Genomic DNA, 18,740 nt, shown 5'->3' with positions numbered 1-18,740 from the left:
GGCAGAGGGGTGCATTGTCATGAATGGACACCACGTTGACCACCACCTGTAAACACGTGTTTATCACAGAAAGTATGCATGTCTGGACCCCTGTTTATTGGACTTATTTTTCTTGTTTCTATGAGTACTACCACGCCGGCCGCTGTGGCCGAGCGGTTCTGGGCGCTTCAGTCTGGAACCGCACGACTGCTACGGTTGCAGGTTCGAATCCTGCCTCGGGCATGGATGTGTGTGATGTCCTTAGGTTAGTTTGGTTTAAGTAGTTCTAAGTCTAGGGGACTGATGACCTCATATGGTAAGTCCCATAGTGCTCAGAGCCATTTGAGCCATTTTTTGAAGTACTACCACCCCTCAAAGTATTCACACTTGTTTTGAACTCTCTGTATTTTATTAAAAAACGTTTTACGTGTTATCAATTGGTACAAGAGCTTTATTTATAAGTTCTGTTCGACTATGTTCTTTTATGTATTGCAGGCTGGTGTGGCCGAGCGGTTCTAGGCGCTATAATCTAGAACCGCGCGACTGCTACGGTCGCAGGTTCGAATCCTTCCTCGGGCATGAATGTGCGTGATGTCCTTAGGTTAGTTAGATTTAAGTAGATGTATGTTCTAGGGGGCTGATGACCTTAGAATTTAAGTCCCATAATGCTCAGAGCCAAATTTTTATGTATTATTGTGAACTTTCGCCACAGTATCTACGTAGATTATTTGCACTAGATTGTTAACAAAGATCGCTTATAAGTCGTTTGTTGAAATAGTCTTGCATTAAACGTCGTAGGTAAGCGAAATAAGACAGCTAAAATACTCGAAAATTCTAATCCATTTAAAGTCAAGTCATAATCTAGTTCCATTAGTGCTATTCTTGACATCTTGTTTTACGTTTCTTTCGCTGTATTTAAATTCTGCCATGCACTCGCAGTAATTGCTTTGTTGTGCCTTAAACTTGGCGCTTTGATTTTAGTGATAGCGCACAGCTTATGACGCTTATTCTGACATGGCTGTATTCATTATGGACATTAAGCAAACAAAGACGTATTATGTCAACAATCCACAGTGTTAGTGTTCCAACTGTATAATACAGGGTATTTAAAAAAGGATGACCCCATTTTTGACGGTAATAATTATGAAACATGGGGCGCGCTGGCAAGGAAATGTGTGTAGCTTGAATGGGCGTGGCCTACCGTTTCAGAAAATCGGTGATGGATGTCAGTCAGCGCTTCTTCTCAGTTTGCAGTCAGTCAGAAGTAAGATGACGTCTGCTCAAGAGAAGGCGTTTTGTGTGCTGCAGTTTGCAAACAGTGAGTAACTGTGCTGTATCTGCGATACCAGAGACAAACGCGAACTATATTTCTCTGTTTTTATTGGAAAAAACACATAAACAAGAACAATGCTGATGCCGACAATGTCGTCGAAACAAAACACAATCTAAGCAAGAAACTAAGTATGGCCCCCACTTAGGTTCTTATAACAGAAGAATAACAAAATAAAATGTTTTCTTCACAAGTCTCTCGCTCGATACAGTCCACAAAAGATAGTACGGAAACAAAACTACGAGAGAGCTCAAATGGCTCTAAGCACCATGGGACTTAACAACATCTGAAGTCATCAGTCCCCTAGACTTAGAACTACTTAAACCTAACTAACCTAAGGACATCACACACATCCATGCCCGAGGCAGGATTCGAACCTGCGACCGTAGCAGCCGCGCGGTTACGGACCGAAGCGCCTAGAATACGAGAGAGTAGTCAGTGCAGCATTACCACAAAACAGTCCAGGGAGTCCAGACAACTGTTACACGGCTCTCTGGAGACAGTCCGAAGCAAACACTCCCGACGATCCGGTACTAGCAGCAAACGACGTGCGTGGATGTTGCGTCCGGGTTGGCAGACCCCGCAATTCCGGGAGGCATGTCAAACTGCCTTTTGGCCGGCGGTGCGTGTGCTTATAAAGCTGGTTGGTGGATGGATCTTTCGGGACTATTTTGGATCACGTGAGTAGCGTACGAAAATAATGCGCTTGTTGATCGCGACGTCTGGCGCTGCTGTCTATCGGCGGTGCTCGGGTAGCGGGCTCTGGCGGTCTCTGGCTGATACACGGGGCTGTGTTTTCGTCTCAGGCAGCGGCCCCGTTCGTACCGTAAACATCTGCTTTGGTTTCATTCGCTGTGATGAAGTCATCCCGCATCTCTCTTCTGTCATGCAGGATGCCGATGTCACAGGCGGACGAAATGGACGCTGCAAATACAGAGGGGTCCAAGAAAATGTATCCTCTATTTAAAAGTCCATAACTGGCAAACTAATTGACGGAGTTTGGTAGTGTAATAGTTTGTAGTTCCGGCAATCGCCACGCAAGCGTTGTATTGCATTGTTTTGTTTTGTCAGATGACAGTCGCCAGACTGTCAGTGTTTTGTACTTAGTTTCACGTAGTTACTCGAGCAAACATGGCTGGCGCAAGGCTTACATTCGATGAAAGGAAGTCAGTTTTGAAGTGGTATTTTAAGTACGAAAACATTAATGAGGTTCAACGGCAATGGCGAAATGAGTATCAAACAGAGCCACCGACACGTTTAACGATTCGTCGCATTCGAGACAAATTTGAAGCCGAAGGCTGTGTTAAAGATGTACACAAACAACGATCTGGACGACCTGTAACAGTAACAAGTCCAGCTAACTCCCGTTGTGTTACAACAATTCGCTCGCTCACCACAGACGTCTGTGAGACAGTGTGCCCGTGAAACTGGAGTGAGTCGCTCAAGTGTTCGGCGAATTTCGAAGAGAGTTAAGTGGAAGTGCTACATCTCACGATTGCTACACGCAATGAACGGGGACGACCCAGATTGTAGAATGGAGTACTGCGAGTTGTTTACTAACATGGTGCGCAACCATGAAGAGTTTGCAGAGATGATTGTGTGGTCTGATGAGGCACAGTTCCAACTTAATGGTACAGTAAATCGCCACAGTTGCATCTACTGGGCCGCCGAAAATCCGAACGTCAGTAGTTCGTGCTGCAGTTCGGCGGCATCGTTTGTGTGTGGATGTTAATGGTGACCATTTCGAAAACCTACAGTGATATCTTTAAGCTGGACGTTAAGCTACACTTTCACCAAAAATGAGACAACTCCATCAATTAGTTTGCAAGCTATAGACTTTTAAACAGTGGATACATTTTTTGGACCCCTCTGTAGATTACAGTCCAGAGTGCTTTTCGTCAGGATTTCGATGTTGATCCACCTGCACGCAAAAACATTTGTCGTTGGTATAGCCAGTTTGAAGAGAGACGATGGTTGTGTGAAAGTAAAAGTCCAGATGGATCTCGCCCTTCTGATGAGGAATCTCCGTACGAACAGGCCTTGGAAGGCCCAAGGGTACCGACCGGCCGCCGTGTTGTCCTCAGTCCACAGGCATCACTGGATGCAGATATGGAGGGGCACTTGGTCAGCACACCGCCCGGCCGCATGTCAGTTTACGAGACCGGAGCCGCTGTTTCTCAATCAAGTAGCTCGTCAGTATGCCTCACAAGGATTGAGTGCACCTCGCTTGCCAACAGTGCTCGGCAGACTGGATGGTCACCCATCCAAGTGCTAGCCCAGTCCGACAGCGCTTTACTTCGGCGATCTTACGGGAACAGGTGTTACCACTGTGACAAGGCCGTTCGCTGATGAGGAAAACGCAGTGAGTGAAATGAGCTATTTTCAAATGCTGCAGAACTGGCTTTTTCCGCAACTTCAGGAGGACTCCTATGACTTCATTTTCCAACAGGATGGAGCCCCACCACACTGACACAACAATGTAAATTACTTTCTGAATGACACTCTGCCTCAGCGCTGTATAGGGCGTATGGGATCCGGAGACACTGCCCTACATTCTTGGCCTCCGAGATCGCCAGACATGCCCTGCGCGATTTTTTCTTGTGGAGGTTTGTGAAGGAAAGTGTGTTCACTACCCTTTACCTCATGACACAAAATAAGTGAAGAACAGAATAACAGCCACCATAACTACTGTAAAAGTAGATACACTGCGTAAAGCTTATGACGAATTTAGCTATCGTCTAGATCAGTAGCTCCCAACCTTTCTCAGACCAGTACCCCTGAGTGCAATCAGACATTAGCTGTATCCCCGTCCAGTAGAGGGGGGGGGGGGGGTGAACTGGGAAGGGATTCATGGCGAATCGCAAATGCTATCCACAACTTGTTCTCAGATAAGAAAGCTAACTATCCATAGTGATGGGTAGACATTTGCTACAAAACATGCTTCCTCTGCATTCTCCTCTTCATTACGACAATTACTTGGCCTGCACATTGCAACCCCATTTAAAATCAGACAAGTTAAGATGTGTGCACTATACTTACTTTTATGAATCACTTGATTACTGGACTCCTTACTCCTGAACTGGCACAAATTGGACAACTTCAGGCGGTTAATGCTTTGTGGCTAACGAGTTTAATAATAATAATGATAGTAATACGCGTACAGCCTTATGTAGCTACTGTTGTATCGTGCTGTCAATTAATTCATTTATCTGTTTCGAAGCGAGTAATGACGCAATTTCTGAACGACTGCAGGTACTACCTGCAACTTGGAGAAGACATTTTCTCGATATATTTAGCATTTTTTACGTGTATGTCTCACTTTTATTATCAGCAGAATACGGGACAAAGCACAACTTACATGTGTGTAGTGAGTGGACTATATAAGGAACCTGTAACAACCGGATTAATCCTACTAATTGAGAAAAAGTAATTATTGATAACTTACATAATCAGTATTAGGGACTCACAAAATTTTGATAGTAGTAACGATCTTCTGAAAATAATTTAGTTTCGTGACTGAAACATAATCGAATCGTTTAGTTTTTACCACTCAGAAAATTTAATTTTACCCCTTAGGGGTAATTATCTCCAGGTTGGGAACCATCGGTCTAGATGTTGTTCGTGCTGCTGCTGATGAACAGATAGAGCATTTGTAATAGCGTAGATAAAACTTTAAGATTTTGTGAGTATTTTGCAATTCGTCCCATGTTTGTAGTATGTTTTTGTCAATAAATATGGAGTTTTGAAATCAGGTCGTTATTTTTGAAACACCCTGTATTTTCAATGTGTGCCAGTGTCAACTGTCTAGGGACAGAACAGCTGGGGTTTCTGCTGTAGAGAGGGCAAATTCGTTTATCTTTGGGAACTAGTTCACTGCTGACTGGTACTTTTTGAGACCCAATCAAGTTTATTCGTTCACTGCACCTTTTTTATCTAATTATGTAATATTGCAGATCTTTGTCAAATACTCGTTTATGGCCAGTAATTAGAAATGAAAATACGTTCTTTTTATTGAAAATTGTAATTCAATATTTGTTAATTAACATTTCTATTTTTAATACATATGAAATTTAAATAAAAGTAAAAAGTAGTTCCTCCTAGTACGATTAGAAGGAGCGACTTTATGATTACAAAACTACTATGTTCGACGCATGGCTGCCAATAACTGCACTCCTAAACCTGAGTCGCTTTGTACTTAATAGAGCTCAGAAATATTCTAGTCTTCAAAGCCAATTTTATCGAGTTTTTTTGGGAACTGCGTAGTACTGCTTTACAAAGTGATATTTGGGCACTGATTTTCAAAACCTGAAGTATGAAGAAAATCGAAGAGGGCAGATCAGTCCGTTAGGGCCCTTTGTTTGGTAAGTATGTTATATACACCCAACTCTAGTTGGGCGCTAATGACCTCAGCAGTTGAGCGCCCTTAAACCCAACAAAAAAAAAAAAAAATACACCCAACTCTAGTTGGGCGCTAATGACCTCAGCAGTTGAGCGCCCTTAAACCCAACAAAAAAAAAAAAAAAAAAAAAAATACACCCAACTCTAGTGGGATCAGAAATTTTCGAAATTAGAACTAAAAAAGTTGATGAATTAAGAGAATGAAACAGATGAGAATGGGCTCCAGGTAGTCCGAATGCTCCTAAATTCCTTCAAAAGATAACCAGCTGTGCCTCAGACGTAAAGAAGTGAAGATGGTACATGATAAGTATTATTTGGTAAACCTAAGTTGGGATTATGGGCGTTATATTTTCAAAAACACGGACTAACACATCCAAAAGCTACTTCTAGTGGATGGAAATTTCGTATGTTGATTTTAACGTACATAAATTGTAAAGTTGTGAATTACCAGTCGTGTACGTTGAACGGTGCACGGAAAGAATTAGAAATCTAAATTTCGAGAACGGTTTGAATTTGGACAAGAACAAGCGAACGCAGTGGACGAAAAACACTGAAACTGAACGAAGAATTGTGGAGCTGGAGCGAGAAATGAACAATCATCCGAAAAACGACTACACCGACTAAACGAGACTGGGGTGAAAATGAGATCGACCTGAAGGGAACGCATAACGACCGTTCCTTAGAAATCGTTCTTTGGTCCTTTCATTCAGTTTAGTGAACTGTTCCTACAGACCCGTTCCTGCGAATGACCCACCTCTAGTCTCGTGTGAAACAGACGAAGAGAACATTCTGGTGACATTGCAAAGTATTCTCTGTCTCTTAGTGTGTCTGATATCGCACTCACCTTATAATGTGCGCACAACACTAGTCAAAGCAAAATTCTTGTCAACTACACACCATCATAGCTTTAAAGTCAACACCTGAACGAAATTTTAATTTTAGGTCCGAGACATTCTTGGGACAGAAATGTATTCTGATGTCTAGATTGTGCTATCGAGCTATTTGCGGCCACTCCAGGCCATATGTGAAACTAAAAATATTCTGTTCTATAGAAGAAAGGCTATCATTATATAGGGAGGAAGCATGCTCTTTTAGCATGAATTCACGCTCAAAAACGCCAGAGAATGCCAGGAAATAATCTGAGAGTCATGATACTGTTGCCATCGTTTTATGTTTCTACAGTAACAATTACAAAGTGTTTATCAATAAGAGAGGGCGTTTACCATCCGTCTGATTTGGGGTCAGCATGTTCCAGACCACTTTGTGCTATTGCGATAGATCGAAGTCTAGTTGCACACTAACTGATTTAGACAATATAATGTTTTATTGAAGCATGCTGCTTTCTTAACAGCCTGTTACTTTGGTCACTGATAGTGCTTGAGGCTCAGCAGTTTCTGTAGTTATTTACGATGGCGTCTCTGTAGTTTACTTACGACACAGTTTTACTGTAAGGGCAAGCAAATTGTTCACCATCTTTACCGTTTGAGAAATATTACTATCTATAATCCAAAAAACGATGTCATCTGTTTTTATAGCTCGGATGAAAGTCTTCTTAATTCATGATAGCAATGATGAAACTTCGTGCTGACCGCTAGCCTTGTATTTCTGTTTCACCAATGGACGTCATGCGACGAAGACCTGCGTCACAAAATACATGCTGTATACAAAACACGTAGGAGGTGTTCGTAACACCACTCACGGCCTGATAGCAGTAGTCAAATGTCACGGTATAAACTTGCGTTGTGGGTCCATGCTGACACAGGACCGCTCAACAAACGTCAGTCTCATGAGAGTCTTCGAAACTGTGTCCATGACGTGCATCTCTCCCACGAAGAGGTCCCAAATTTTCTCAAGAAATATGAGATTAGGTGACCTAATGAGCCACTCAAGCACTCACATGTACTTGGACCGATTCTTACATAGCTGTGACAGTTCTGGAGCGGAGGAGTGATGCACTCTTCTGCTGAAGTTAGACTGGAGCATAGGTCCCTGTATAAGTCACCAGTGATAGGCCCCATTTCGTCCCACGTAAACATTCGCTAAACTAGAATACTTCCACACCGAATCGTCTCCAGTGGTCCTTCTTTCGACAGCCCAAAATGATGGAGCTGTGCACCCCTGCTACTCTCTCTTAGGGATGGGCTGTACTGGAAAATCATAGATGCTGATTTGGATTTCATCATCGATGACTAAACATTGATGGCTGGTAATCGACCTCTGAACATAAAGGGTGGTAATCGACCTCTGAACATCGATGTTTTTAGCATTTACAACAGTAATCGGCTTTATATAACCCACAACCTTTTGTCTAAAAACCGTAAAAATAACATTTTTGAGAGCAGTTTTCCCTTCAGTCTATTTAGTTGTTGACAGAGTACCGATGAAGTGGTTCCGTACTTCTAAGGGATAAATTTGTTTTCTGGGTAGGTTCCGTCTTGAGCAGACAATATTTTCTTTTTTGACAAGACACGTTTTGCTGAAGAAACAGCATTATCGGTGTTTGATTTCCCCTTCCGTTCAATAACAGGACAAATGTTATTTACTTCCTACACATACAGAATTTCAGTTTTTAAGAAAAGTATTCACAGACATAAAAAATGTTTCACATGGCTCTGAGCACTATGGGACTTAACATCTATGGTCATCAGTCCCCTAGAACTTAGAACTACTTAAACCTAACTAACCTAAGGACATCACACAACACACAGACATAAAAGCAGATCCAATTTTTTATTTGTACATTGTTAACACATCTGTTGCTTTTGTGGCTTTTTGTGTTTGGCATTGCAGCATTCTGCCTTTCACAGTTTGCCATCAGCAACCATGGAGAGCTTAGCGGAGGAAATTATTTACTTTGGAAACTACGACTGGGAAAGTTTTCAGGTTTCCCCATTTTCTTCAGTGCGAAACTGCACTTATAAACATGCACTGTGTAAAATGTGGAAACCTGACAAACTTAGTAGAAACATATTGCGCGACGAACTCAGACACACACACACACACACACACACACACACACACAATTACAAATTCACGTACATTGAAATAATTTGAACCACAACGTTCCTTGTCGTAAATTCCTATCTGAATAACTTCCTAAATTAATCTATCTATAGTTACAGATGAAGAAAAACCACGGCATGTGTTAACAAGCTACACATATAAAAAAAATTGTGTTTCTTTCAAATGTGTTAGATTCTATATTAAAAAACTAGAAACCCGCCTCGATTGCGAAAAAAGCACCTAGTGTTAACCTAGGTTTCGGCGTACATAACTACACCATCTTCAGAACAATAGAACCCACAAGTGCCTAAGAAGACCTTTGTCAATGATTAAAAGAACACCAGAGCTATACATTTATAATCGAAGAAAAGGCAAACACAAACAGTACATGTATGAAGTCTAAACCGTTACTTAACTTAACGGTGTAACCTCCACCTCACACCGGCCTATGTTCGATGGGCCATGTAGCTGCAGTTTATGGCGGGTCATGGCCCATCGAACATAGACCGGTATGAGGTGGAGGTTACACCATTAAGTTAAGTAACGGTTTAGACTTCTTACACATGTACTGTTTGTGTTTTGATTTTTTTCGTTTATAAATGTATAGCTCTGGTGTTCTTTTAATCATTGACAAAGGTTTCTTAGGCACTTGTGGGTTTTATTGTTCTAAAGAAGGTGTAGTTATCTACGCCGAAACCTAGGTTAACACTAGGTGCTTTTTTCGCAGTCGAGGCGGGTTTCTAGTTTTTTAATATATTAGCCAACGATTGCTGACGTGCTGCGATGTTGAAGGTTCTTGTGTTAGATTCTCTTCTTAAACACTGAAATTCTATATCTACAGATAGAAAAGAGCAATTTTTCTTTTATTCAATAGAAAGAAAATAAAACCGCCCTGATGATGCTGTAACTTCAGAGAAAACGCATGGGTAAGAAAAAGAAGAAAATTGTGTTCGCTCAAGGCGGAATTTACCCAAAAATCCAAACATTTGTAGGCAAACTTCAAAATAAGTGAGAGCTTCACCCTGATGATACAGAAGGCGATCTCTCAAACTGAACGGAGATGGTAGGTCTGTGTCCGTTAGAGTTCGGAAAATATTCTTTTATTGTGTATTTTATGATGTTCACTCAATAAAAATATCACCATGTTACTCATCTTTAGTGACAGTTGTTTCAACAGCTGCTAGCAAATCTTCGTAAGTGTAATCTTGTAAGCGTATTTCATTGAATATAGAGCCGGTCAGGAGGCAAGGTATTGCGCTACCTCACTGATGGCAGTCGGCAGTCGGCTTCTACTGCTCAATCTTGCGAGACTTGGCGCGCGCTATGCTGCTGTCCACCAGCGCGGCCGTGAGGCTCTGGCCAGTGAGTCATTTGCGTTGCAGATGACTGAGCCAGCTACCGGATCCGACTGCGCGCGCTTCAAGGATGCGCGGCAGATTCTACACCTGGCTATCCTTCACATCGCTGCTCTTTACAAAGCTGTTCAGCTACGAATTTACACTTAACATTACCGCTTTTGTTAGAAAAAAATGGCTCTGAGCACTATGGGACTTAACGTCTGAGGCCATCAGTCCCCTAGAACTTAGGACTACTTAAACCTAACTAACCTAAGGACATCACACATATCCATGCCTCGAGCAAAACACTCCGAAAAGATTCCCGTCTACCACAAACATTTTGACCCAAGTATAATTTATTAACAAAAATGGTTCAAATGGCTCTGAGCACTATGGGACTTAATTTCTGAGGTCATCAGTCCCCTAGAACTTAGAACTAATTCAACCTAACTAACCTAAGGACATCACACATATCCATGCCCGAGGCAGGACTCGAACCTGCGAGCGTAGCGGTCGTGCGGTTCCAGACTGAAGCGCCTATAACCGCTCTGCCGGCCGGCATTCATTAACACTTCAGATAACTGTTTAGATGAAATATTCAGCAGTAGCAAGTGCTTTCGTTGCTCAGCGGAAAAAGAGGGAGCTTGATGAATATTCCTTGAATCCAAGATCATAGTTGTATTTTGTATCTTCCTATCATGATTCATAAGTGTAAGAGTGACCTCCCTTGTTGGAAGATTACGTGCAGTGAGAACATACAACCTCATTTTCGAAGGCAAACGTCTATCCACGAAAAGAATATGATTATCAGTCACATCTAAAATGGTTTGTAACAGCATGAAGTCTAGAAGTCTCGCTAAAACTGGCTTACCTTGCTGAAAATAAAAGCATGCAACGAATTCAAATTACTTCTGCATGGCAGTTCTTTTTTGACTAATAAGTCTACCGAAGGCAGAATATACGTAATGCCTTGTTCTCAGATCAAATACTGTCTCAAGTAAAAATATGAGGCCACTTCTAAACAGTTCAAAAATCGTACAAACTTGATACGAGACGAAAATAAATCGAAATTGCTTTAGAGAAATTCCTGTTTCGTGATAAGTAACTCAATAAGCAGTGGCAAATAATAAAATTACATTTGTCCTATGAGGTATAACGTGGTGCATAATTAACGATACATGAGAATCAAATCAAATGGAAACTCGATACCCTACAGAATACTCTGAAGAATTGTAGAATAGTGAGACGGTAACGATTGCTAATCTTACGGATAGACAACAAATACCGACAGTGTTACGCGAGCAGGAAATAAGACCTTCGTCTCTGAACAATGGAAGTAAAGTCTGAAGGTACACTATTTGAGAAAAAGTATCCGGACACCCCCAAAACATACGTTTTTCATTTTACGTGCATTGTGCTGCCACCTATTGCCAGGTACTCCATATCAGCGGCCTCGATAGTCATCAGATACGTGAGAGAGCAGAATGGGGCGCTATGGCCTCGATAGTCATCAGATACGTGAGAGAGCAGAATGGGGCGCTCCACGGAACTGACGGATTTCGAACGTGGTCAGGTGATTGGGTGTGACTTGTGTCATACGTCTGTACGCGAGATTTCCACACTCCTAAGCATCCCTAGGTCCATTGTTTCCGATGTGGTAGCGAAGTGGAAACGTGAAGGGACACATACAGCACAAAAGCGTCTCTTGACTGACAAGATACCGGCAACAGTGGAAGAGCGTCGTAATGTGTAATAGGCAGACATCTATCCCGACCATCACACAGGAATTCCAAAGTGCATCAAGATCCACTGCAAGTACGATTACTATGACAGTTAGACGGTAGGTGAGAAAATTGGATTTCATGGTCGAACGGCTGCTCATAATCTACACATCACGCCTGTAAATGCCAAACGACACCTTGCTTGGTGTAAGGAGCGTAAACATTGGACGATTGAACCTTGGAAAAACGTTGTGTAGAGTGACGAATCACGGTACAGAATGTGGCGATCTGATGGCCGGGTGCGGGTGTGGCGATTGCCCCGTGAACGTCGTCTGCCGGCGTGTGTAGAGCCAACAGTAAAATTCGAAGACGGCGGTGTTATGGTGTGGTTGTGCTTTTCATGGAGGGAGCTTACATCCCTTGATGTTTTGCGTGGCATTATCACAGCACAGTCCTACACTGATGTTTTTAGCAGCTTCTTGCTTCCCACTGTTGAAGAGCAATTCGGGATTTGCGATTGCATCTTTCAACACGATCGAGCACCTTTCATAATGCACAGAGTCCTAACCTGAATCCTACAGAACACCTTTGGGATGTTTTGGAACGCCGACTTCGTGCCAGGACTCACCAACCGACATCGATACCTCTTCTCAGTGCAGCATTCCGTGAAGAATTGGCTGCCATTCCGCAAGAAACCTCCCAGCAAGTGATTGAACGTATGCCTGCGAGAGTGGAAGCTGTCCTCAAGGCTAAGGTTGGAACAACACCATATTGAGTTCCAGAATTACCGATGGAGGTCTCCACGAAATTGTGTCATTTTGAGCCAGGTGACCTGATGCTTTTGATCACATAGTGTATATCTGTAACCCTGAAAGCGTTGGAAACAAAATATTAGGCCCCAGGTTTGCTAGCATAGCCACGACCGCACCGTAATTCTTGTAGTTTACAGCAACATGGCAACGGCCTTCCCGCAGTGGCTACACCGGTTCCCGTGAGATCACTGACGTTAAGCACTGTCGGGCGTGGGCGGCGCTTGGATGGGTGACCATCCAAGCACTCAGCCTCGTGATGCCAATTGAGGAGCTACTCGACCGAATAGTAGCGGCTCCGGTCACAGGAAACCATCATAACGACCGGGAGAGCGGTGTGCTGACCACACGCCCCTCCTATCCGCATCCTCAACTGAGGATGACACGGCGGTCGGATGGTCCCGGTGGGCCACTTGTGGCCTGAAGACGGAGTGCAGTGCACAGCAACTTGGGTATGGACGTCGGAACGTACCCTCAACTCAGTACACAGTGTCCACAAGCCAGTCCCGAAATGTGTAAAGATCCAGCACGACCGCCAACATGAAGTGGTTCTGCAGCAAACAGAACGCAGAAAGCAGAATACGTTTCTCTAGAGTCCAACGGAACACTCTTCGACAGAACTCTGCCGCATTGGCACCTGATTTGGCCAGCCAACTTTTTTTTATTCAAAGTGGACTAAACATATACTTTCACTTCGCCAGCCGAAGACTGTATTATGCTTAGGAGTCGAGAACTCTGGTACAGAAAGTTTATGTAATAGCTTAGCAATTCACAACTCACTTAGGAACGAATAACTAGAAAGGCGACTTTTTAACACGGCTTTGATGCTCCTACTTTGGAATGGGATACACTGTTAACGAAAACTGGTGATGCGTACAAGAATGTTAAATAAAAGTGAGGGAAAGTACACGAAGAAATATGCATTTAAGGGCAAAAGAGCAGACATATTAAAAGACTATAAGATGTGCAGCAGATGTTCGGCAATTTGTAGGGTGGTGAGAAGGAGTCCGAAAAGCTTGTAAGGGCGTTGTAGGGTAGACGGGGCTGAGAAATAATTGTTAGTGATACGTGGCGCTCTTTAAGATCTCTGCGATCGACACTGTATCGCGTCGCGTGACCGTGGTTTTCCTCTTTGGTCGCTTTTCGGCTGTTTAAGGGCACTGCGCTGTGGGGAGAGGGCTGGTTTTGGTCGGTGGGTTGGCGCTCCGGTGTGCAGTCTGATCGTCGGCGGTCTCTCTTTGCGCATGCTCTGCCCCTTTGTTACGTGGGCAGTAGGGCCGCGAACGGAGATGTGCGTGCGGTCGGGCATGTGTACTGCGTCTAGTGAGAGGGCGATGGTGTCGTCTGCGCTGCTAAACTATGTGAACAAGTGAAAAGTGGCTTTGTAATGTATCAGCCTGCAACCGGATACGCTACAGAGTCAAACTGTGGGAATTATTCAGTTTCTTAAAGTCCTGTTGTATATATGTATGCTGAATTTAGTGCTGTTTGCAGTTAACGCCTCTCCCAGTGCGTGGACGCCCATGTTATCTGTTTCGTGTTGATCACTGATGCACAACTTGTTGCACAGTAGTTACCTGTGTGAAAAAGGTTGCCTGTTTTGAACGTTCTTGAGGTACTGGCAAGGAGTGTATATCTAAGTGCGTGTCTGTGCACTCCGAAATCACCACAGGTTCGATTTTCTGGCACTTCTTTCTGCCTTTTGCTATTAAGTGTAATTTACCTATGGTGGCATTCTTTGGTAAAGTTAAGAGATTCATGACATGGCTTTTCTTCTTGTATGTAATTATTATTTAGGATTATAAAACAGAGTATGTGTTCTGGTTTCTACACATTCTGCAATGTTATCATGGTGAATTTTCATGTATCGTGGTTTCTGTGCATAGGGACTGTGAATTGTTGTTGTAGACAGTGATTGCAAGAGATTTAATTTGGCTGCAAAGAGTAATTATATTCCTGTTTTGAAATTCTTCTAATGTTTTAAGGATTGTGGTACTCTGGATACTGCCCAGTTGCTGTGTGGTTTTATGTTGTTGTTTCAGTGGTATAGTCAGCGGTGCGCGTCGTCCGTTGCGGCTGCTCATTTAACTGGGGGATGACGCCTTGGCGGTGGCCAGTTTGAATTGTAATCGATAGCGCGGTCGCTATGTTTATCGGTAGACTCCAGTTCTTCGGCGAATCTAAGTTGAATATTTTATTATTTGTTCCTGGTGACGCCGAGGCGTTCGTCTTTCCTTCTTCACCGCTCCTTTCATCTTTCGTTCAGGTTCCATCTGAGTTGTAGTTCCCGCGCACCTCTGATGTGCCATTACTTATGACTGAAATTTTGTAATACCTGAAAGATTCCTTTCATCGCACTGGGTTTTTAAAATCTTATTCAGAAAGAGAAATTGTGAGTTGCTTCTGCTGTCATATCTTAAAAGGTGTCCTGCTTCTGTGGGAGTTTTCACAGTAAAACATTTCTACATCTACATACATACTCCGCAATCCACCATACGGTGCGTGGCGGAGGGTACCTCGTACCACAACTAGTATCTTCTCTCCCTGTTCCACTTCCAAACAGAACGAGGGAAAAATGACTGCCAATAAGCCTCTGTACGAGCCCTAATCTCTCTTATCTTTGTGGTCTTTCCGCGAAATATAAGTTGGCGGCAGTAAAATTGTACTGCAGTCAGCCTCAAATGCTGGTTCTCTAAATTTTCTCAGTAGCGATTCACGAAGAGAACGCCTCCTTTCCTCCAGAGACTCCCACCCGAGTTCCTGAATCATTTCCGTAACACTCGCGTGACGATCAAACCTACCAGTAACAAATCTAGCAGCCCGCTTCTGAATTGCTTCTATGTCCTCCCTCAATCCGACCTGATAGGAATCCCAAACGCTCGAGCAGTACTCAAGTGTTTTGTAAGCGGTCTCCTTTACAGATGAACCACATCTTCCGAAAATTCTACCAATGAACCGAAGACGTCTATTCGCCTTCCCCACAACTGCCATTACGTGCTTGTCCCACTTCATATCGCTCTGCAATGTTACGACCAAATATTTAATCGACGTGACTGTGTCAAGCGGTACACTACTAATGGAGTATTAAAACATTACGGGATTCTTTTTCCTATTCATCTGCATTAATTTACATTTATCCATATTTAGAGTTAGCTGCCATTCTTTACACCAATCACAAATCCTGTCCAAGTCATCTAGTATCCTCCTACAGTCACTCAACGACGACACCTTCCCGTACACCACAGCACCATCAGCAAACAGCTGCACATTGCTATCCACCCTATCCAAAAGATCATTTATGTAGATATAAAACAGCGGACCTACCGCGCTTCCCTGGGGCACTCCAGATGATATCCTGACGTCCGATGAACACTCACCATCGAGGACAACGTACTGGGTTCTATTACTTAAGAAGTCTTCGAGCCACTCACATACTTGGGAACCAATCCCATATGCTCGTACCTTAGTTAGGAGTCTGCAGTGGGGTACCGAGTCAAACGCTTTCCGGAAGTCAAGTAATATGGCATCCGTCTGATACCCTTGATCCATTGTTCGCAAGATATCATGTGAAAAAAGGGCGAGTTGCGTTTCGCAGGAGCGATGCTTTCTAAAGCCATGCTGATGCATAGACAGCAACTTCTCTGTCTCAAGGAAATTCATTATATTCGAACTGAGAATATGTTCGAGAATCCTGCGACAAACCGATGTTAAGGATATTGGTCTGTATTGGTGTTGTATGGTTCTTAAAATTTATATAAAGAGGGTTTTAAAATTATTTATCGTTTGGGGTGGGCTTTAACGGCCATAAACATTTTGTCTGTTTAGTTATGTTTCAAATTCTAGGCAGTTATGTATATTGTTCTGGGATAACAGCAGCTTGCTGCTGTCATGAAATTGCTAAATTAAAATATGTTGGTCATTACATACCAGAGTTGCTGTTTGATTGGTAGTTATTGCCTTGACTGTATTGAGTTGAAGTATCCTTGAGCGTGTGTCCCACGTTATAGTTAGGGGAAAAATTTCGGCAAGTTGTGCCGTTTCCGAATTAATTAGAATTGAAGTTAGACTGTTTCTGACCAGTCTGTAAAAGTACGAACTACAGACAACGTCGTTCCCTGCAGGTCCACGTGTAGCTCTTCTTGCCGCGACTGCACCGTTGCGCAATTAGTGCAGAAGTTCAAAAATAACGTGCCGTAAGAGACTGTTATTCCGAGCTGGGATACCTCTGGCCCAATGCCAGCTATCGACTGGCGTGGCTTGAAAGAACTAGGTTCTACATTTTTAAGTAATAAAAGATGAGTAAGGAAGTTTACAATAACGGATAGCGAGGGGCACGCCGCCATCAGATGACTGACCGCATGCGGCCCGCGGGCCGCGGTTAGTGTCTCCCTGCTCTACAGTGATGATTGGTACATGAAATGAATCGAAAACGCAAATCGTCTGCATTTTCTCCATTAGGTGGTAGTAAATCTTTGGATGTGTCATACTGAGGATGAATTCGCAACAGAATCGCTCAGAAGTGGGAATAAATGTGTCTTAATAGATCGTAATTTCTTAACTCGGTGGATCAGTGGTAGCCGGCATGGCAGCTCAGCGTGTACGGTCAAAGGGTTAGCTGACCTCTGTAATAAAAACCAAAGTGAATGGATCAACGACGAACTTCAACGTGTGTCATGGGACTTTGATTCTTTCACTTCTGGAAAAGTTCATTGTTGTGAAAAATGGCGAGTTTTACCATACTTCGGAATCCACGTTAAATTGTTGTTCCATCTATAACTGACTGTGTACCTCAGTTCAAAGGTTGGTGGAAGGTAGCGGCATACCATCTCCAACAGGACTATGCCTAGTAAAGCACTTGGGCGTTCAGGAGCGATTCTAAAAGTCAGTCAAGGGGGGGGGGGGTATGTGGCAAGGAGGGGGGGAGTGCTAATGGGGGGGGGGGAATGGAATATCGCTTAACAAAACGAGAGGTGGGGTCCTCCACTGACAAATTGGTAAATTTGGTGTTTCTTAAAGTATATTTTGGTAGCTGTTTTGGCGTTCAGGGTAAAAAATGTGTATTATAAATAAGACGCCCATTTTAAGTTAAATGATATGTATTGGTTTAGATAGTAAGCTATTTGCCGCTCTTATTCTTTTGTTAAAATGTATTTGAAATACATTGTGACCTGTATTCCTACACAATTTTAAAAAAAATGACAATCTCTTGGAGTAACATAGTCTCTGGTTTCTGAAGTTATTTTATCCAGTGCGATATGATACTCCATCGGGAGGGGGGGGGGGGCTATAGCCTCCATAGCCCCCCCCCCCGCCCTTGCCTCCGTCCCTGGTGGCGTTCGAAACAATCTTCGGATTGATGAATGCATTACTTAATGTATTGAAATGTACAAAGTATCAGCTTGTTAGCGCGATGCAGCTTGCTTTCAGAACACTTTAAAAAGGGCGCGGTAAGCAGAGCACTGTACGACAATATCGTTGGTTCTGAGGAAACTCACTGTGTTAACGAAAAGCGCAGGGTGACCGACCTTGTCTGATAGAACGGTGAAGAGAGATTAGTCAATTCAGGCTCCCTTGTTACCTTTACTTTCTCCTCCTTTTGCTTCCTTGGGACCCTTCAGGATCACGTGTGGCTTGCTTTGTACGTCTTCTTTCTTCCCAATACCTCTTCATTCTCTCGCTTCTTCTGTTTCATTTTTCTTCTGTTAAGACAATCTTGATTTTGGTGTCCGGCCATCTGTGACCGTCCACCTACCCTTTATATTTCTCCCTGTCCTGTACCGCTAGCTGCCGATTCCTTTCTTTTATTCCTACAGCCTTCCAGTCATCTCTGACTTCCTTCACCCAGTTGTTTCACGTATGACATGCTACATTTCATATCTTCTTAGTCAAACTCTCCTCGTCCATCCTCATGATGTGCCCACCAAATCGTAACCTCCTCTTCCGTATCTCGCTCGATATAGGTTCAATATTTTCATACAGTTCATGTCGTGTTCTGTGTATCCAGATATCTCCATGTTTTTTGGTGCCCCATATGTCTCTCAAAATTTTCCGCTCCTCCTCCTCCAACTGTACACAAGCTCTCTTGCCGAGTGTGATCGTTTCTGATGCATACAGAGCAGCATTTCTTACAGTTGCTGTCTAGTATCGCAATTTGGCATTCCCT

General features: G+C 43.2%; 1 protein-coding gene across 1 annotated transcript in view; it reads right to left on the bottom strand.

Annotated features, from left to right (window-relative positions):
- The window catches only part of LOC126185988 (uronyl 2-sulfotransferase-like), a 187,084-nt gene that overhangs the window by 77,400 nt on the left and 90,944 nt on the right, over positions 1-18,740 (bottom strand). The window lies entirely within an intron of this gene.

Source organism: Schistocerca cancellata, chromosome 1, assembly GCF_023864275.1.
Source record: "Schistocerca cancellata isolate TAMUIC-IGC-003103 chromosome 1, iqSchCanc2.1, whole genome shotgun sequence".
NCBI classification, from domain to species: Eukaryota; Metazoa; Arthropoda; class Insecta; order Orthoptera; family Acrididae; genus Schistocerca; species Schistocerca cancellata.
This window is presented reverse-complemented; position numbering and strand designations above follow the sequence as displayed.